At 50.9% G+C, this 21,172-nt stretch overlaps 1 protein-coding gene across 2 annotated transcripts in view; it reads right to left on the bottom strand.

Annotated features, from left to right (window-relative positions):
• Positions 1-21,172, bottom strand: part of LRRN2 (leucine rich repeat neuronal 2) — a 70,559-nt gene that overhangs the window by 47,890 nt on the left and 1,497 nt on the right. Inside the window, exon 2 of one of the 2 annotated variants that reach the window (XM_045841315.1) lies at positions 20,665-20,827. The exons of the other annotated variant lie outside the window; for it this stretch is intronic. The gene's annotated coding sequence lies outside the window, so the exon portion shown is untranslated. The remainder of the gene's footprint in view (positions 1-20,664; positions 20,828-21,172) is intronic. 2 annotated transcript variants of the gene reach the window in all.

The raw sequence follows: 21,172 nt of genomic DNA on the forward strand, positions 1-21,172 counted from the left end.
AGGGAAGAGAATTACTCCAAGCAAGGAGGCCTCCTGCCCAGGGCGGCTGGGCAAACATTATGGAGCAGGAGTGGCTGCGGAGAGCTTGTCCTCAGCAGAGGTGGAGCGCCATGGAATGACTTAAAGACATCACAGGGACTGGGCACTGGGTCTGGTCAGTTGTGTAGTCCTCAGCAAGGGCCTGCTGTTCACAGAGAGACCCAAGACTGAAGGCACACGCCCAGAGAGGAGGCTCTGGGGAGGGTGTAGGCAAGGTGGCGGTCCCACAAATGCCAGGCTGAACTTCAGCTCAGAGAATGAGTCTGAAAATGTGTGCACATTATGTCTTCTGAACCATCCTTGACTTGAAGGCCTGGGAAGGCTGGGCTGCAGGAACAGGGAACTAGACACAGGGCAGGGGGAAAGGAAAGGGAGCAGCATTTATCACATGTTGGACCCTTCCAGAAACCATGCCGTCTGTTCCTCACGAGAGTTCTCTGACATGGCTTACTTATGTGCACTTTATAGACGATGCAACCAAGACTGAGAGACATTCACTAAATTGTCCAAGGCTACAAACTCACAAACATTTGGAATTTGAACTCAGGTCCTTATGACTCAAGCCGCACAATCTTTCCATATCCTCTGCTTTCTCTCCCTCTCAACCTCTAACAATGATTGGGCGTAGAAGAACTGCAGAAAGCTTTCTCACACACTGTCTTATTTGATTTGCACACCTTGTGTTGGGCAGCTATGGGTCCCCTTCTATGGATGAAAATTTGACCTTCCCGTACTTCCAGGCTATGGACCAGTACCAGTCTGGGCCTGTTAGGAACCAGGCCACACAACAGGAGGCAAGGGTGGACGTAATGTGCTTGAATCATCTTGAAACCATCCTGCCCCACCTGCCCCTGTCTGTGGAAAAATTGTCTTCCATGAAACCGGTCCCTGGTGCCAAAAAGGCCGAGGACTGCTGAGATAAAGAATAACCTGTCTGAGCTCAAAGAGATGATAAGTGGCTAGGGACTGGACCCTAAACACAAGCCATATGGCTCTAAACTGGCCACCATCCCTTGTCTGGACACAGAGAAACACAATCCAGCCCCATCGTACGGGTCAGAGAATCTGAGGACACCGCTGCTCGGGCACACTCTGGTTTCACGACGACTGGAAACTGATCTTGCATGACCCCTTCAGGGACTGAGATGGAAATATGGCATCTTCAGGGGCATGGAGGTCCAGAAAGCTCTGGTGAGTAACTCACAATTATACAGGACACTGAGGCTGGAGCTGAGACTAGAACCTGTGTTTCCTAAAATGGACCATCTCCAGAGGCCTTCTGGGAAATTCCTTCCATTTCATGGTCTCTGGCCCAGGGTCCCTCGCCTCCATCCTTCACTTGGACCATGAACTGATGCCAAAGATGAGAAGGAAGCCAGTGCTGGGGGTGGGGTGGGAGGGAAGGGCAGGGTGGTAGCCCCTGGGGGAATTCATGACAAAGTGCTCATGGACCTGGGGCACATCATCAAGGGATAGGTAGGGACAGGGATAGGTCATACTGTATTGCTGCCCTGACACTACCTCAAGGCCTTCTCCCTGGTTAAGCTGGCCATTATGGAGTCCCCACACAACATGTGAGGAAAACGTCGATGAGGCAGCTGTGCTCTGGGTGGCCTGCCAATACCTGGACTGCTCTGATGTGCCAGTTCTTCAAACAGTGGCAGCCATTCCAGACCCTCCATTCTGCTCTCTGCACTTGGGGATCACTCGCTTGGTGGCTTCTTCCCAGCAAACACTCCTTGCCCATTCTGGTTTCTCCTTGCTGCCTGCTCTACTCCGGGAAATGCAACCAGAATTATCCAAATCAGACCTAATCAGACCAGCAAATCGGTGGCACTCAAGTTATCACAGCATGCCCCAAGCACAAGTGCAAATGCTGTTTGGATCCTCCTGCAAGCTGCTTGTTGTGTCTGTTTGTGTTTCCCTGGATTATCCATTCTCTGCTCCCTGCCTCCCATCGACTCCCTGATGGAGAGGCAGGACGCAGTCCCCCACAGGCTGGCATTCATCTTCCCAGCCTGACCCTCTTGCAGGCTATTAAGCTGCTGTTGCAAGATCGAGGAGAGGAGAAAAATGAAAACAGTGCACAGAGAGCAGCGGAGGGCAAATGGGATTCTCTTAGAACAGGTCCATTGATAAGTCAGGCCAAGTAAGAATGGCCTCGAGCTTTGAAAAGCAGAGAGTTCCCCAGACAGCAAGACCAGGTGAATGGACCTCCTCACTGGGTGGTTCACAGGAAGCAGCCAGGCTGGGAGTCTCTCTGCAGAAGGCTGGACAGCCTAGGAACCCAGGAAAAGGTTACAAAGGTCATTGCTGCCCCTGTCTCAATGAAAAAAAAAAAAGAGCAATTCCCTTTGCCTTGCCCCTGTTCCTCTCCCCCGAAAGCATCACAGGAAGAGAAAGCGGAAGCCAACGGTCCAGCCCTATCATAGATTCGTGATTGCAGCTTCTCGCTGCTGCCCTGGCACACTCTGCTGCTTACTGTGCTCCCATCTGCACTTGACCTCGAGAAAGGCGACCTTGCTGACCTGATGGGACCAGTGGGATGAACAGGCATGACCTCCTTTGTGCTCTACCACTCTGCCTCCATCCCTACACGTTCCCCCAGCTGCCCATTCTCTCCTGCTTCCCTCTGGCTTAGGAGAGAGATTTCTGCCTTTTCAAAACCACCCTCATCTCTTCCCTCCTCTGCAGGAAATTTAGTCCTTTACTTACCCTCTCTTCACCTTTAAAAACAATAAAAATGCCGCTCTTGTCTTTATCCCCTCTGAACGCAGACCCTGCCTGCCTATATCCCTGTGAGCTGCTGTCAGTCTCTCAGCTCTTCTGATCCAGGAGCATCTCCTCAGCTTTCAGCCTCCACATGCTGCTGACACCAACTAGCGTGGCTGCAGACCCTTCCTTCCTGCAACCCTCTCCCAGTCTTGGTGCTTTCCTGTGCTCTCACTCCCCATGGGGTCAGCAGTCTCTTGCCACATGGGCAGCTCTCCCCTAGTGACCATCGCATGCTGTCACCTTTTCTCTGCATTCAGTTCCCTAGAGTACCAAACTTCCACTTGAGTCCTTAGAATATTGGTCCTAAATCAGACATGTCCCACCCTCTGCCCCAATATTGGCCCCACTTCCTAACTAGCCCATTCTCCCAATTGTCCACTATTGCTCCATTCCAAAACCCCAACTATTGCTCCATTCTCTTTAGGGAGATGGTGCTTCAACTCTTCCTTTGAGGTGCCCCTGACGATAGAGTGGCCGTGTATGCCCGGGCGTCGGAGGGCACATCCCAGATGGTCTGCCAAAAGGCCAATGTTACTTTGAGGTCCTGTTTTGAACCTCTTTGTGAACTTCATACCAGACCTGTGTTGGCTTCCCCCTAGCGTTTGCTCCCTGAGCCTCTGAGTCGGTGCGGTGCCACGGCCAAGAGGCGCGTCCCTGGTCTGGCAGTCTCCAGTGCGAGCCTCACTCCTCAGGACGCCTCCAGTCTCTCTTTTCTGCTGAATATCTCTGGCTTTAGAGCCTGGACAATTTACTCTGGCATTTAATAATTCTTGATTGCTAAAGGGTGGGTTGGCACTGTTGCAATTCTTTGAGGGCAGGGCTCAGAGTCTCACCCCTTTAATCTGTCCCCATGACCTGTGGCTCTTGGTAAGGCCTTGACTGGACTAAAACCACAGGTTCCCTTTTGGTGTCATAGGAGACATTTCCAAACACCCTGGGTGAAAATCCCACCCCGGAGGCCCCACTTATCTCCAGTGTGTCCCTGGACACTGGGGTTGTGTCCAGGGACAGATCCTGGGGTTGGGGTGGCTGGGGTTGGCTTTCTTGTCACCTTACCTCTCCAGATGGAGCAATGACAGAGGTGCTTGAGGAAGCCCCTCTCCCAGGTGCTGTGCCCAGGGTCAAGACTAGCTCAACGCGCAGTTCCTTTCCGATCATTTAATTGTACTTGGCTCTCCACACCGGAGGCTAAAGATTTCTGACTGCTCCACAAATCCTCCTTAATTAAACCTCCCGAGGCTTATGCCCAGTGGCAGTAACTTGGCTTCTCTTCTACAGGTAAAAATGCCCTGGCTGGACTTTCCAGCTTAGGGTGGGCACTTTCAGGACCCAACCCACTGTTTCTGCAGCACAGCCCAACCTGGGGACAGCGGGGAGGGTGGCAGTGGCAGGAAGCAGGAGCTGGGAGGGTTTCTCTGCGTTGTGCTAAAATGAGCAACCTACAAATTAGATGCAAGATTCCATGCAAATATGACACATATTAATTTGGAACAATTAGCTTTGGGCATTTTAGTCAATAAAATGCCAGCTCTGTAGGTGATCACTTTTATTTCCCCAATTATCCTTTTCTGAAATTCCAAGCACAACAGACGGTGCAGTTACGTGAGGCACTGAGAGGCATGGATTTCTCCCTTGCAAATGTCTAGGCGCACGGGTAGGGTGGACATTACTGCTACCTGTGTAAACACAGATGCTGTTTCATGCACGTCCTCACTGGCAAACGGTTGCCGAGCCCCTTCTCCACATACAAACACGATGCTGGGTGCCAAGAGGACACGACGTGCCCTCATTCCATTGAACTTGGCACATCAAACACCTACTAAGTATCTATTCCCAAACATTTATTAAGTGCTACTTACTAGTCGTATGACCCAGGGCAAGTTGGTTGTCTCACTTGTAACACGGGGTGACACGTGTTCTTCACAGGGTGAGTGGTTGGACTGTGGCCCGTGCCTGCCACGGGACATGCCTCAGCAACCAACAGGCACAGACTATTGAGACAAGCCATGTCTTGGATGAACCTCAAGGAAATTATGCTGATTTTAAGAAGCCAATAAAAAAATTATAGACTGTATTATTCCATGTGTGTAACATGTGTGGTGACACACAGTGACAGAGACAGGGAACAGATTAGTGGCTGTCAGGGGTGGGGGTGTGGCTACAGAGGAAGCCTCGTGTTGATACAGTTAAGTATGCTGGTTGTTGGGTCGTTGGGGAGGTTACACAAAACTACACACACACACACACACATTGATGCACATGTGCATGTTTAACTGGTAAAATTCAGGAAAGCTCCATGAATTATATCAATGTCAGCTTCCTGGTTTTGATGTTGCATGACAGTTACAAAAGATGTGAATATTAATATTGGGGGAGGCTGAATGGAGTCAGGACTTGCCTGTATGTTTCTTTGCACTTCCAATGAATCTATACTTATTTTAAAATCAAAAGTCATTTTAAAAATAGGGTGTAGTAGCTACAGCGTAACATCATTTTATGATTCAGCAAGTTCATATAAAGCACTTAACATAGCATCTAGCATGTAGTGGGCCTCGTTATGTCATTGTTGTTATTTCTGTGTGCCATTCCCTGGGAATTCCAAAATGAGTAAGTCACAGTCTCTGTCCTTAAGAAGCTTCCAACCCAGCCGAAGAGGTAGATGCAGCAAAAAGATTTTTAAGAGTATGTTGAGGGTGCTTGGCACCCAGGGGAGGCCTCTGGGCTCTGGGGAAGCTTTCCTGGAAAAGATGGCACAAGGCTGAGGACTGAAGTATGGGGGAGTCAAGCTGGTGAGGAGGAAGGGCACCAGGCAGAAGGAACAGTCAAGCAAAGCTCAGAGGTGTGCAGCGGCTGGGTGGCTGGGGAACCAGTGGCAGTTGGATTTACTTGAGCATTAGGAGGCAGAGGGTGGAGGGGAAGAGGCTGGCAAAGCAGGCAGAAGCCAAGCCAGGGAGGCCGTGTGTGCCCCAGGCGCCCAGGTGGCACCCTTCAGGAGGCAGCTGAGGGATCTCAGGAGTCCTGACGCAGCCTCAGCCCCCGAACTCTGCACTCTGTGGATTCTCTGGGCACTCCTGCTCCTGGGACCCCAGAGCCAACACTGTCAGTCACTCTGTCCCCAGCACTAAATGAGGGGCTACTGAGTGAGTATACGAGGCAGGAAACAGACCCACAGGGGGCTCTGCAAAAGCCAACTTGGACTGGCCTTAACTAGACAGAAGGTAAACTTACTGCAAAGCAAACTGCATGCCACGTTCCAGTCACACCTTCTCCTACCCCATGGGTGTTGGAGGATAGAGGGGGCCCTACTCATTCCATCCTGTGGAATAATCCAGAACTCACAGCAGCTTCTTTTCTACAAGCCGTACATGAAGCAGTGCAGACAGCACGGCAGTGGGGCCACAGCACTGGGCTCAGCCTAACTCTTCAGTGACCATTCCCATGGCTGCATATATGCCACGACCCCTTTCTTAGCTGTACTTGCCCCAGTGTGAAGCAGTGACCACAACACACGGCAAGCTTCCTCACAGGGGTGGCTCAAAGGACCCTGGACAAGCAAACACCATACGGTAGGCCGTAAAGGACGGCTGTTCAGAGGTGAAACATGGCTGCTATTGCTCTTGAAAGAACTGTTGGTGAAGAGGAGCCTACATCCCTGGCTGGAAAATCAGAATACATCTCCTCTGAGTCCGGGCAAGGTCTTCAGCTGCCGAGGGATGGCGAAGGGAAAGGAAAGGGGACAGGAGCAGGAGTCCAGTGTCTTTATATAGGAGAACACTGGTGAGGCAGTGGTCATCAGGTCACACTCAGCAGGTAGCTTTTTCCTTCAGCTTTTTTATAAAAGTGCTCACCTGAGGATATGGTTGTTGATTTTAGAGAGAGAGGAGGGGAGAGAAACAGAGAAACATCAACGTGAGAGAGAAACATTGACTGGTCGCCTCCCGTATGGGCCATGACTGGGGATGGAACCTTTGACCTTTTGGTTACGGGACGACACTCCAAGCAACTGAGCCATGCTGGCCAGGGCCGCAGCCTGAGGTTTTTGGAGACATCCATCTCAGTCTGCGAGGCAGATGGGTATGAAGACATGGAGCTCAGATGCAGAGGTGCAGGCTACAGACTTTCACCTGGGTGTCACCTGAATGTGTTTGGTACGGGAAGCCACCCATGAGATGGCCTCAGGACATGAGCCCAGTCAGAAGAGGATACCTCGAACCAGAACATAAGGAACTCCAAGGTTTAAAGATGGAGAAGAGAAGGGTGACTCAGCAAAGAACACTTGGGAATTACCAGAAAAGCCAGGATTAAGAGAAGCCAAGGGAGAAGAAAGTGTCAGAAAGGAGGGAAAAATACTTCTGAGAACTAAAATAATGTTCCTGCACTTAGCGGTATGGGGAGCTGTCTCAGCAGAATGATGGGGGAGGAAGCCGACCGAAGTGGGGCAGAGGAAGGTGTGGGAGGTGCAGAAACCAAGAGAGCTCAAGTAGTGTAGCCAATTCTTTCCAGAAATTTGGCTTGAAGGGGAAAAGAGACAAGGTGGTGGCAGAAAGGGGAGTTGGGCTGGAGGAAGGTTTCAGTTGCTGCTGTTGTTGAAGATGGGAGGACCTTGAGCGTGGTAGGAAGGATGTTCCTAAGAAGCCCAGAGGACAGGAGCTAGGACGGAGGTGGTGGAAGATGGACAGCCATGGGAATGCCTCCTCTGCGGAGCAGGAGGGAAGGAGGAGGGGCCGGTGCAGAGACGGTATGTGCGAGGGTCCGGTGGAGATGAACTGAGGGAATTCTGCCTCACGGCTTCTATTTCTCTGTGCAGCAGGTGTGGTTGCAGCTGAGAGGGAGGGTGCAGGTGGAGGTTAGGGGAGGAGGGCGTGGAGATCCAGGAGAGAGCTAAGCAGAGGGATGTGGTAGGAACACCAGGCACTTTGGAAAAACAACTGGAGTTGGTGATGGTGAATTTTTAGAGGTACCCATCTGCCTCATTTTGTCTTTTTTTTAAGAGGTTGAGTTATCTGGATGAAGGCAGAAAGAAGCAGATAGGGTGATTAATCCAAACTGGGACTTTGCCAGCCTCAGGCAATAAAAAGACAGAGGGTCAGGAGAGTTTAGGATATTTGCAGGAGAGCTCTTAAAATGACAGAACATGGACTCCATCTGGACACAGAGAAGGAAGACAGGGGAAGGTAATGAATGGCAAGAAAGCAGAGGCGCCAGTGGCCTAAAGATCCTGATGGGGTTCAAGAGTGGCTGTGTGGGAGTCCACGGACAGCAAGCCGACAGACCAGGGGGCGACCAGAAAGCAGGGACCTCTACTAGGTGATTCCCAGGTGATGGCAAGATCTAGGGAGCGAGTGGTTGAGGTGGGGAAGCTGGTGAAGCGGCTGCAGGTCTGCGGGCAGGATGGGTTGCCCACGTGGTCTGTGGTCTCTGGTCTCACCCGGGACAATGGATGGACATGAAAGGGGAGGATGTCTATGAGCAGACCCCAAAGGCTTCACCAAACCAGGAAGGTGGCTGGTGATGATAAGGGGGTGGGGAAATATAGTCTGGTTTTATGAGAGATGGCAAATGATAATCTCTTAGAGAAATTATATTCCATTTCATCTGAAGTACATGCTCCAGAGTGAAAGGTCAGGAAAGAAAGTGGAAGGAGCCTTGAGAAGAGGTAACAGATACAGCATAGAGCCAGAAGTTAGGAGCTTTATACTTAATCCTAATGACACTAACATGTGTGTGACCTTGGGCAAGTCCTTTCCCCTCCTCTGGGCCAGAATTGTCTCATCAATAAAAATAAGTTGGAAGAATTGGTTAAGCTAGAGCTTCCCAGCTGATATTAGGGAGCCACACATGGGTTACAGGTGTGCCAAGATCAAGGTCCCCTTTGTCCCAGGTCGGAGTCCCCGAGCCATTGTCATGGCTTTTGTGTGCTGTGATGTGAATGAGAAGGTGGGAAAGCAGTGGGCCAGACACTCTCCAGGGACCCAGACATGGCGGAAGTTCTGTTTGCCCATCTCTGGCGCTCCGTCCTGGGGAAGGGTGGGGAGGCGGGTAGATGGACTTCTGCTGGCAGAAGTTGCCACTGGCTCCCCTTGCCTCCCTCTCAGCACCAGCCGAGGGGGCTGTGACCTGCTCAGATGCTCAGGTAAAGGCAGGTGCCTCTGTTCCTCTTCTGCCTGTTGGCTGGTCGTTACTGGCAGCCTCTTCAAGCCTCAACAGCAGCTTATAAACATGGAGGAGCAGCCACCCACTGGCTCCTTCTTCCACTAGCCAGTCTTAAAAACAGGCTCACCATCTCTGAGGAGTCAGGCAGCGTGTCTCACTGCACAACACCCAGACAGAGGTTCACAATGCAGAGGTTTCTCTTGGGATTAGCCACTTCTCAGAAATCCATGGAAGATCCACTTACATGGGCGACCTCGGACCACCCTCTCTGCCACTAGCCCTCCTTGACCTCCCTCTCCCTCTGTCTCCTGTCAGACTCTGTGCTTAGAGAATGCACAGATAACCTAATTTCACCATAATCATGAATAACCAGGAAAGACCCAGCACCTGGCTCAGTACTTTGTACATTAGTAGAAAGGCAATAAATATTTGCTGAATAAATGAAGACTATTCTTCAATATTTAAAAAAGATAACCCTATCAAGCCCACCAGAATTTTTAAAATGATTTATCACATTGCTTGCATTTATTGGAGTAGATAATTAAAAGAGTACTTTCAAAATTCTTTCACACTTATTGATGCCTACTATGTGCCAAGCATTTTGGAAGGGTGAGCTGGTTTCATTTTCGCAAGCCTATGAGATGGGGTATGTTCACCCCATTTTATAGATGGGCAAACTGAGGCTCAAAAAGAGGTTTGAGAGACATGTCCAAGGTCATAGAGCTGGTAAAGCAGTGACCACAGGATTCTAACCCAGATGTCTCCAACTTTAAAGCCGGGGTTCTTTTCAGCACCAGGCTGCCTCTTACAAGGGCATACATGGAACAGAAGTAACTGAGACCGAAGCAAAGTGTTCAGGAAGGCTGCAGCAACACAGACTGGCTGAGGCTCCCCACTCCCTTGCCCTGCGGAAGTAGTTTTGAGGTTGGGAAAGCTTTGCCAAAGAAAAGAGGAGGAGAGTCAGGCCCTCGCTCACCTCTCTCCCTTTGATTGCTTGGCTGGCTCACCTACTACCTCTGCAATCTGGGGTTTCATGCAGTGCCACCCTCCTTGGTTTTCTCAGCCTGCAAGGGGCCACAACGCTGCAAGAACCTCTCCTGTGGATACATGACCCCTGCTCCCCATGAAGCAGAGCGACTACTGGGCCCAGGAGGCCCAGCCTAGCCCCCTCCCTTCACCACAGAGAAGGTGGCTTGGATAATGTCCATCTGGGGACTAGCCTTGTTCTCAGGGCCACAGGAGCAGGCAGGAGTGGCAGAAAAACACGAGTGGTCTGATCTGCCACAAATGAACATGGCTGCCAGCACCTCCACATCTGTTTGCCTCTGACAGGTGAGCAGCTGTGCTCTGCAGCTGTCTGTCCATCTGTCTCTCATGAGAGGAAGGACCTGAACCCAAAGCAGCAACCTTTCTCCAGATATTAATCAGCAGGGAAGAGGAAGGGTGGAGCAGGAAGACAATTGTACCTCTCTCTTCATCCAAAACTCAATCCCCCTCCCCACTTCCCAGCCCCTCTCACCACCTCCTCCCCTCCCCACCACTCCCCTAGCTCTGCCTGCCAAGTGCTGCAAATCACCACACATGCCAATAAGTCATTAGAAACCAGACCCGGCAAAAGTGAGGTTGCTATGGAGACCAACACCAGGAGCTGGCAGCCCTGGGGGCCAGCCTGTGGCTCAGGTGTGCTGTGTGGGAGCTGGGAAGGCCAAAACACCTGGCCAAGGGGAGATACACTATACGCTATGGGCACCCGGCTCTGCTGCCTCCTCTCCCTGCCCTCCCCAAGGCTCTGGTCCAACCCACTTGAAGCATGTTAGGCTGTGGAAGGACAGGTGCAGCCTGGGCCAGGGGGCCTAGCCCACTCCCTTCACCACAGAGAAGGTGGCTTGGATACTGTCCACCTGGGGACTAGCTTTAGGGACCAACCCCCAGAGGTCAAGGACCAATGACAGCCTTTAGCAACCTGAGCTGGTTGCCTATGTTTGGAGGAAACTGAGGCCCAGTGAGGGGCTGAGGGCAGCATAGCACTCCAGCAACACTCTCTCAGCTTCCTGAGCCTGGAACTCACTTTGCTTCTGCCCAGCACTGAGCACAGTGCCTGGGCCCTGTAGGTCAAAACTCATACATCCACTTGCTGGAAATGGCCGAGAGAAGGCATTCAAGCAACTGGAATTTCTGACAAGAGAGCAGCAAGCCCTGATGGGAGTTCCAGCTCTTCTGTCTACTCAGTGTGACCTCCCACTAAGCCATTTCTCTCTGGGCCTCGGTTTTGTCATCTGGAAAACAACTGGGATGTGTTTCAGGCACAGTATATTCCTAATTGGGCTCTTCAAAGTTATGAAGCAACTCCTCAGGGTCAGGGGTCAGGAGGAGGCCGAGTCAGTGGGGTTCTGGTCCATTTGCTTTGCCCCAGCTACAAAAGCCTATTAATTTCCTGTTGCTGGTGTAACATACGAGGTCTGTCTGGGAAAATTCCAGCCATTGTTAATATAAGGAGAACAGTATACGTGGCATCAATGTAACCTAAGCCAAAGAAAGTGGACTGGAGTGCGCATGCATGAACAATGACAACTTCACTGTACTAGTCCGTGGGGGCGGTAGACGCTGTTGGATGAGTATGTGTGCTGCGTGCCTATTGCACTCAAAATGACTGAGCAGGTAGAATGAGGAATCTGCATCAAATTTTATATTAAGCTTAAACGTTCCTCCATGGAAACTATTTGGATGATTCAGAAGGCCGCAGCTGTGGACAAGTGGTGACTGGCAACTTCATCACGACAGTGCATCTGCTCAGGCATCACATCTCATGCAGAGTGTTTTTGAGAAACATCAAATCACCCAGGTGACTCAGCCCCACTACAGTCCAGAATTGGTGCCCTGCAACTTCTGGTTTTTCCCCAAACTGAAATCGCTTTTGAAAGGGAAGAGATTTCAGACCATCAATGAGATTCAGTAAAATACGACAGGGCAGCTGATGACAATTGGGAGAACCGTGTGAGGTCCCAAGGTGCCTACTTTGAAGGGGACTGAGGAGTCATTGTCCTATGTACAATGTCTCCTGTATCTTGTATCTTCAATAAATGTCTCTGTTTCTCACAGTACATGTCTGGACACCTTCTGGGCAGACCTCATATTACCACAAATTTAGTGACTTAAAACAACACGGATTTATCTTCTGGTGCAAAAACGAGTCTCGCTGGGCTAAAACCAAGGTGTCAGCAGGCCTGTGTTCCTTTGCAAAGGATCTAGGGGAGAATCTGTTTCTTGGTTTTTCTGCCTTCCAGAGGTCACCCAAGATTTTTGGCTCATGGCCCCTTCAGTCTTCAAAGCCACCAGTGGCCCACTGAGTCTTTCTCACATCCCATCCCTCTGACGCTGACTTCTGCCTCCCGCTTCCACATTTAAAGAACCCTTGTGATTACACTGGGTCTACAGGATGATCCAGGACAATCTGTTCACTTTAAGGTCAGCTAATTAGCAAACTTAATTCCATCTGCCACCTTAATTCCCCTGGCCACATAACCGGACATTTTCATGGTTTCAGGGACGAGTGCACAGACATCTTTAGGGGAGGGCATTATTCTGCCTACCACACGTGTGCTTTGAAAAATGGATCAATTTCTATAAATGTTTGAAAGCCACATGACCGAGGGCTCACAGGTGCCATCGGTTTTAAAGTGATATGACCAGGACCTCTCCTTTTCTCCCTGGGAGATCATTACCTGGAATTCGGCAGCCACCGTGGGGCCTGAGCATCAAGTGTGAATGCTGCGGCCTTAGGCTGTCCCAGTGGGGTGTGCACAGGGATGGTTTCTGTCGACCAGAAGGGAGATCTCCAGGGAGGAAAGAATGAGGGCTCCCAAAGTCAGGCGAAGCTGTGTGTGTGTGTGTGTGTGTGTGTGCGTGTGTCTCCATGTGTGCAAGTGAATGACCTCTCCCATTAGGCAGGATGATTGCTGAGGCCATGACTCTGTTTTTCTTTGCCGCCCCCCCCCCCCCATTACCCATCCCCATCTGCTGGCACTGCACCTGGTGCGGAAGTCACACTGATTTAACTAACACTTATAAAATTGAGATGTCATCCTTTCCTCCCATACCTTGACCTTCAACACTGCCCTCTTCCTAGATCCATCCAGAAGAGTCCCCAGGTTATTTGTAACAAACTCCAGAAACAGTATCAAGTTCAGAAGCATAGGTCTTAGAATCTTCCTGCTAGTGCCTTTCCAGGACCATGGGGATCAAGTCTAGCACTTGCAGCTGAGACAGGCTCTGACTTGCCCTGAGGGAGATGGTGGCCTCCCCTTGCCTTCCCACACACCAGAACCTCTGTGAGATACCCTCTGCCAACTGTCTTGGGCCCAACGGGGTTGGGTAATAAAACCCTTATGAGAAAGGTTTCCTGAGTATTAATCACAGCCCTTATGTTTTATGATTTTATGCAAATTACTCACCCTCTTTTTTCCTTGGTATACATGGCAGCTCACTCTGGCTCCTACCTCTATCATGTGTCCCAAGGGATCCCAAAAGAGAAATGTGATGAGTAGGAGAGAGCTATTCTTTGGAGGATAGGCCCTGGGGAAACTGAGGGGGAAAGGAATTAACAATTTTTGAGCTTCTACTTTATAGCAGGCACTTTACACAGATTAGCTCCTTTAATGTGGTGGTTGAGAACCAGGGCTCTGGTGTCAGTAAGATTTGAGGCTCAACTCCGGTGCTGCCACTTGCCAGCTGTGTGTGGCCGTGGGCAAGTTACTTAATCTTTCCCAGCTTTAGTTTCCTTAACTGCAGAATGGAGGGAAATCATATCCACTCCACAGGGTTACCTGGATTAAATGAGATAAATGTAGTGGAGCTTTCAGCACATCATAAGCGCTCAACTCAATGTTAACTCTTATTGTTAACAAGTCAGTGAAGCGGGTATTGTTAACCCTGACGTGAGTTTGTAGATGGGAAAACTGAGGCTCAGAGACTTTAAGTAAAATGCCCGTTGGAGTGTGGGTGAGGAACAGGGACTCTAACCCACTCTCAACTGACTCCAGTTCCTCCGGATGGTGAGCTTAGGGCTGCGTCTTAGAGACCATGCCCACAGCCTCTAGGTAGAGTTGGTGGCCCTCCTTTCCAGGGCTGCCAGGGCCCAGACGAAGGAAGAATCTGTTTAGCAAAAAGGGTTGCACGTGAGAGTCTTGGCTCCTGCTCTTGGGCTGGGCACGGGGCGGAGGCAGGGTGGGGGTGGGGAGAGTGAGGTGCCACTGAGAAACCCCACTCCACCCACTCCAGGGCACTCTCGCTACAGGTCAGAAGTAAGCCAAACCCCGACACCCAAGACCCAGACAGCCTCTCTCCAGGGAAAGAACAGACTCAGCCCACATGGGGAGATGTCTGCTCACTTTGACACAATGTTACCATATTTTGCAGTATATAATGTGCACCCATGTTTTTGGTCCACCTTACCATGTAAGTCCAAACTTACAGGAAAAAAAATCTTTTCAACTTTTTAATTCAATTATTTATTTATTTATATTTAGAAACAAAATCGATTATTGTACACTCAGGGTATTATTTTGCATATGGATATCATTGCTTTCTAGAGTTACACTTTTAACACATAAGCATAAATAAAAGAATTAAAAAATTTTATATAGCTACAGAATTAGTATTATCCACGTATAATGCACGTCCTTATTTTTCCCTCAAAAATTTGGGCACAAAAGTGCGCATCATACACAGCAAAATACGGTATTTCCAGTTCACTGTCTATGAAACACATTGGAATGTTGTAGGACAGGGGTCCTCAACCCCCAGGCCATGGACTGGCGCCGGTCCAGGCCTGTTGGGAGCCAGGCCTCACAGCAGCAGGTGAGCCTGAATGCAATGCACTTGAATCATCCCAAAACCACCCCACCACCCTGGTCCGTGGGAAAACTGTCTTCCACGAGACTGGTCCCTGGTGCCAAAATGTAGGGGGCCGCTGCTGTAGGAGTAACCTACCAGACAGAAGCCAGATCGGCGAGAGGAAGGAAGAACAGAAGCCAGCCGCAGGCTGGGTAGGGAGCGGAGCTTACGGGGCAGCAGAGAATCGGGCCCAACATCAGCGGGCCCAGGGGCTGGTGGACAGCAACGGATCAGGGGAATGCAGATCTCAGAAACCACTTGAGAGCTGGGCAGGGGACCTTCCCAAAGCAAGACGAAGTCAAAGAACAGAGATCAGCGAGCCCCTGAGAAGGCAAGCATGCAGGACAGTGGGTTTTCATCCTCTAAAGCAGGCATGTCAAGCTCATTTTCACCGGGGGCCACATCAGCCTCGCAGTTGCCTTCAAAGGGCCGAATACAATTTTAGGGCTGTATAAATGTAACTACTTAACAGTTAACCAAGAGCTCAGCGCTGCAACCAGGTAGAAACAAGGTGCTGGGCAGATAAAACCAGGCGGAGGGCCAGATTCGGCCTGAGGGCCTTATGTCTGCCACCTGTGCTCTAAAGAAAGGGCTGCTCTCCTGTCCAGAGAGAACAGAGGGGACATGAGAAACCTGAAGGTGGGGACTACTCCAGAGACAAAAATTGCTCCCCACCCATGTGCCCCCTCCATTTGGCTGCCCTTCTCCCATCCCCACCCCCAGGAGCTGCCAGCTCCCCTCTGCAGAGCCCTCCCCTCCGCAGATCCAAACCCCATCCCGCTTCCAGGCCCCAGCCAGCAGCACCCCTTCGAGGCAGCGTTCCCTCTGAACTCCCACACAGCTCGCAGTTCTGATAACATTTATAGTCTAAACCACACAGTTTAGCACTTGGTTTTAAATACTGTCTGGTATTATTCCCTTGTTATTTCTTGGGAGTATAAGTTTTGCCTCCCCAACGAATCTGTACATTTCCTTACTAATAAAGACTATGACCTGTGTTTCTTCGTATTCTCCCTGACCCCACACCCCACGCTAGGACAGTGCTCAAAAAAGTAGCCAAGGATGGGGGCTGTGAGTACTAACTAACTAACTCAGCTTCACGGGCTGGAGAACCTCCTGACTAGCTGCCTGGTACGATGCTGAAACGGATGGCCAAAATCCCGATGTCCCACCCCAAACCCTGCAAAGTCTCCAGCTCACTCTGAGGAAAGACCAAACTCCTCACTTCAGCTCCAGGGCTTTCCAAGATCTGGCCTCCTCGGACCCACCAGGCACGGCCCTGCCTCGGAGCCCTTATGCCTACCATTCCCTTTGCCACTTTGAAGCCACCTCATCTTTACTCAGGTCACCTTCTCAGTGAGGTCTTCCTGGACCACCCAGTGCAACATTACAAACTCTCCTCTTCCCAACATATCCTCTGCTGTCCCCTTTCCTTGTTTTTCTCTTTAGCACATGCCGTTTCCTAATATATGTTTAATTGTACCATCTCTCGAATCAGGTATAAAGTCCACGAGGGCAGAAATCTCTGGCTGCTGGTTGCTTGCACACTCTTGTCTACACCAGAAGCCAGGTACTGATGCTTAAAAAAATGCTTGGTAAATGAAGAGATTTCGGCCCCACTCTGTGCCTGACAGCTGAGGCATGGTTCTGCAGAGATGAGCAGTGGACAGGAAAATCCTGTAGCTCCCTCCCGGATGTGGGATTGTATCCTCCCACCCCTGGTCCAGCACACCTTCTGAAGCTCAGGGGCCTGGAGCTGTGTGAGTCCCAGCTACCTTCATCCCATTGGCAGGTCTGTCCAGAAGCAGGAGAGGGAGGGGTTGGGTGTCGAGGTGGAGTGTCAAGGCCCTCTCCTCCCCCTGCACAGTTTGCCCACCAGCTGCCCCACTGTGAGCACTCCATTGCCTGGCATCGCTACCTCTGCCTGCCTGGGCCAAAGACAGACGCTTTCATCCCCCGCCTTTCAATGCTCATTCTGGGAACACTTTACAGAGGAACATAGCCTCTCCTGCCTTTCTCATCTCTTCCTTCCGTGTTCCCCGCTGAAAGGATCACGTGAGACAGACCCACTTTTATAGGAGAAACCAAGCTGGTTGCCTCACCATTGCTGTCCCTTCTTCCATATGCTTTTTCTTGAAGGATCTGCCTTGTGAGTTTGTAAATAGGAACAATTGTACTTGTTCTTCCCAAGACAGGAGGCTGCCTTGTCAGGGACACCCCACCGACAGCACCATTCTCGAGCCGTCCCACCTAATGTCCTGAATCAGGGTCTGTGCCCATCCTCACATCTCTCAGAGGTCACCCCTGCACTAGTCCCACCACTGTGACCACGGTGACCAACTCTTACGGTCCAGCTCCTCTGGAGGCCTCCAGCTCCGAGTGGCCCCCGAGGCACTTAGCTGAGGCAGAAGGAAACAATGTTAATTCTCAAGGAGCCATGACCTAGGGGAGCAGGAAGAAGAGGGGATGCCCTTTCTGAAGGTCCCCAAAAGTGGACAGGCAGCCCCTGGTTTGGACAGGACTTCGGGAGCTTCTCACTGCAGGGAGGGAAGAGAGCGGGCTGGATGGCCCCAGAGTACCCCCTAGGCCCAAGGACTCCTGGATGCTATGGGTGGTTAAGGAGCAGGAACACTTGATCAGAAAGCAGGTTAAATCCTCTAATTTTTTTTCTAGTAATATGTCTTTGAGTAAGTTACTGAACCTCTCTAAGTCTCAGTTCCCTTGAGTTTAAATTAGAGATAATAAGAACACCTACCTAATAGGGGTATTTTTTAGGATTTAATGGGATAATGTAGGTAAAGCTCTTGGCACAGTGTCTACCACATAGTAAGTGCTCAATAAATGCTGGCTGCTATAATTAGTGCCATTACAATGTGAGAGATGGAGGGTGAGAAATGGTTATTGCCCTAGGAGCTCTGTGCCTGCTCTTCATCTTGGAACTCATTTCAAGTCCATCAAATGCTGAACAGCAGGGAAGGTGTGGGTGGGAGAAGTGTGTGGAGACAAACTAAATTCTGAACCAAACCTGGTTCAACTCACCTCTGAACAGGCAGCTCCCTTCGCCCCAGGTGACTGCTAGGTCCCTAGGAAGTACAAGAAGCCAGAGGACAGGGCCGTGGCTGCCCTGGGTTTGCAGCAGAGACTGCTTGCTGGCTCAGAACATTAAGGAAGCCATGATCATAAGACCAACCCCAGCAGGGATGCTTCAGGTCCCCTGGCCCAAGGACAACTGTTCTATGCTGGGGAGTGTAGGGATGTTCTGGGTGACCTGTCGGCCCCACTGGAAGCTCAGCTCCAAGCACTGGAAATGGAGGCTGAGGTGGGATATGGCCAAGGTGTTCCTGAAATTTACAGAAGGCAACAGATACACAATGTGGCACCTTTTCACATGCAATCCCTGTGCCCCAGATACTGGTGCCAAGTGGCACCAGTGACCCCGGACCCACCACCTCTGCCAGCTTGACTCCTTTTCGAGCCTTGCCCCCAATATTATGTGCTTTGAGAACCATTCCCTCATCTGCAGGCAGAGGCAGTCACCTCCTATCTGCTCGTCCCTGTACTATAGCACTTGTTTCATTATTGTGAGACTGACTCTCCCACTGAATAATAACAATAATAATACGCTTACATAGTACTTACTATGCCAGGCACTGTTCTAAGCTTGTTACGTGTATTAACTGGCTTAATCCTTAAAACAGCTCTCTGGAGTAGTAAACTGAGGCACAGATGGCTCAGACACTTGGCCAGCGTCACTCAGCTGTCAGTGGTGAAGCCTGGGCCCGAACCCCAGGTGTGCCGTTCCAGAATCTCTACTCTCACTGCGAATTCCTGGAAGGCAGGGGCAACATCTGATTTGTCTCTGTCTCTAGCCTCTAGCACAGGTCTGAGCACACAGTAGGTGCTTAGAAAAGATGGGTTGGTTGAGTAAGCAAATGCCTCTGTAAGGCCAATCTGGTGACTATTCTAGCCTCCGAAACGGAGGACTGAGAGATCAAGGCCCCCGAGGAAGTACAGGATATACACACCGTTCTCACTCACCCTCTCTTAGCAAACCCACAGCACGCTGCTGTCTGTGCTGTCTGGTTATGTCTTTTCTTGCATGCCTCTTGCCTTCTGTTTTTTGTTTCTCAGTTTATCTTCTGTCTTTGCCCTCCACCCCTCTTGTTCCTGGGCACTCTCCCCCTTTCCTGCCCCATCCATCTTCCAGCCATTGCCCTTGCTCTTGCCCTTCCCTTTAGTTCTTGCAGGCTTGAATGCTTCCCATCCCATTCTTTGTCTTGGAGTTGTTTATAGAGTCCAGGCTAGCCGAGGAGGCACTAACTCATTAGACTGGCCATAGACAAGCTCCTACCTCCTGACCCTCAGTGAAAAGAGCAATTTCCCATCAACTCTACCTGGATGCAGGGTGGTGGTGTGGAGCAGGAGTTACCTGCCTACAGCTTGTGGCACATCTGTGTAACATCAGAAAGACCAATACCCTCCCCGCCTTCCCTCTCAGGGTCCCATCTCCTCCAGGAAGCCTTCCCTGATCACTTGGGAAAGCTTATTCATGCAAACGTTCAGCAAATCCTTATATATCCTCATATTCTAAGTGAGAAGGTAAGGCATGCTTCTGAAAAATTCGATTAAAATGTAATCTTCAGATAACTATACAACTTACTGGGTGTCACAGATATCACAGGGGCAAGATGAACCACAGACAAGCAGTGACTTCAAAACGTAGACCTATGTGACCTGAGGCAAGTGGTCGATCCTCTCTGGCCCTCAGTTCCCTCAGCTACGAAGCAGGGGGTGGTAATCCAGGCCTTAAAATGTTGTCAGGAGGACTGAATGAGATCATTGTTGCACGGCTCTGGACAGACTGGTGCTTAGCAGGTACTCAATAACAAACCTGCATCTTTCTCCCTGCTGTGTCCAAAGCCCTGGACTTCTACTCAGCCCTTCCCGAGAAGTGGTGAGATGTGAGCTGACCCACCCTTTCAGGTCAGAAATGTCTTAAGCACAGGAGGGCCCTGGTCTGTAAACTGTGTGGTACCTGGTATTTGGTAAGGAGGTGGGCCCGTCCTGTTAGAGGTTCCTCAACATGGTGAAGGTAACTCACTAGGACTGTTCATGTTCCCATCCCTGCCACCAAGCAGTGGGTCTTTGAAAGAGCCTGTGGGCACGGACTGATCAGCTGGGAAGTCCAGAGACAAGTTGACTCCTGTCCTGAGACGTGGGAGGTTGTTTAATTACTGTATCCTCAGCTCCTGAAATAGTGCTAGGCACATGGTAGGTGCTCAATAAGTTGTTAAATAAAGGAATTTCTTTAAAAAAAAAGCAATGGATTTTAGTTTTCCTTTCAAATGAAAAAAGGGGGTAGCAGGGGTAGAGGGCAGGGTAGGGTACAGGAGACATGCCAGGGAAATGCAGCTGCCAGGCCCACCAGCCCTGGCCCCTCCTCTGCAAAGGGTATTCAGCAAAGCCAACAGTGTGTGTGTGTGTATCCACCATAGGGGTATCTGGAGCAGAGTGCATGCCTGGCTGCAGTTTACAGAAGAGAAGGGGGGCTAAGGTGACCAAGGAGACCCGGGAGGGTTGGAGGGGGAGAGGGAGAGAGGAAGGGAGACAGAAATCTTAGGGAGAAGGAGGAGGGTGAAAGAGAGGGAAAGTGCTGTGAGGAGGAAAGGAGAGGAGCAAACGCTGGAGGAAAGAGTGAAGAGTAAAGGAGGAGAAGGAGGAGGGAGGTGGGGAGGTGGGGGGAGGAACTGCAGTGAGTTACAGAGAAAACTTGTCTCAGTCTGAGTGGAATTTGTCTTAGCAGACCTCTGAGTTCTCATCGCCATTCGGTGTCTCCTTTGGGTTAGGCTGTGCTGGGGGTCGGTGTGGGTCTGGGGGTACTCCTGGACGCCAGGTGCCCGCCGACCCTAGACCAGTCTCAATCCCTGGAGCACTGTGGCCTTTAATTCCCGCTTTCCAGAGGGCCTCCCTAGGCAGAAAGGGGGAGACTCGGTGTGAGCCAGCTCCGGGGAGGCAAAGGGCCTGGAAGGCTCAGAGCCCTAGCTGTGCCCTTCTCCTTCCATCTTTTCCCCACAGGAGCACCTGGTCAGCCAGGAAAGTGGGTCAGGCCACCCACATGTGACTTTTTTCTGATAACAACAGGACCCAAAGGCAAGGGGCCTCAGGGCCTTGCACACAGCTTTGCCCAGCCCATGCCCAGTGCTCCTTGCTGGAGGGACCTTTAAGGAGCAGTGGGCAGTGGAAGGGGATGCTGGCCCTCTCCTGCGTGAAGAGGACATTGGGCCAGAGCCGACCCCAGGCTGGCGGGGAAGGG

This window comes from Phyllostomus hastatus, unplaced genomic scaffold, assembly GCF_019186645.2.
Source record: "Phyllostomus hastatus isolate PE091 unplaced genomic scaffold, TTU_PhHast_1.1 phas_contig_36, whole genome shotgun sequence".
NCBI classification, from domain to species: Eukaryota; Metazoa; Chordata; class Mammalia; order Chiroptera; family Phyllostomidae; genus Phyllostomus; species Phyllostomus hastatus.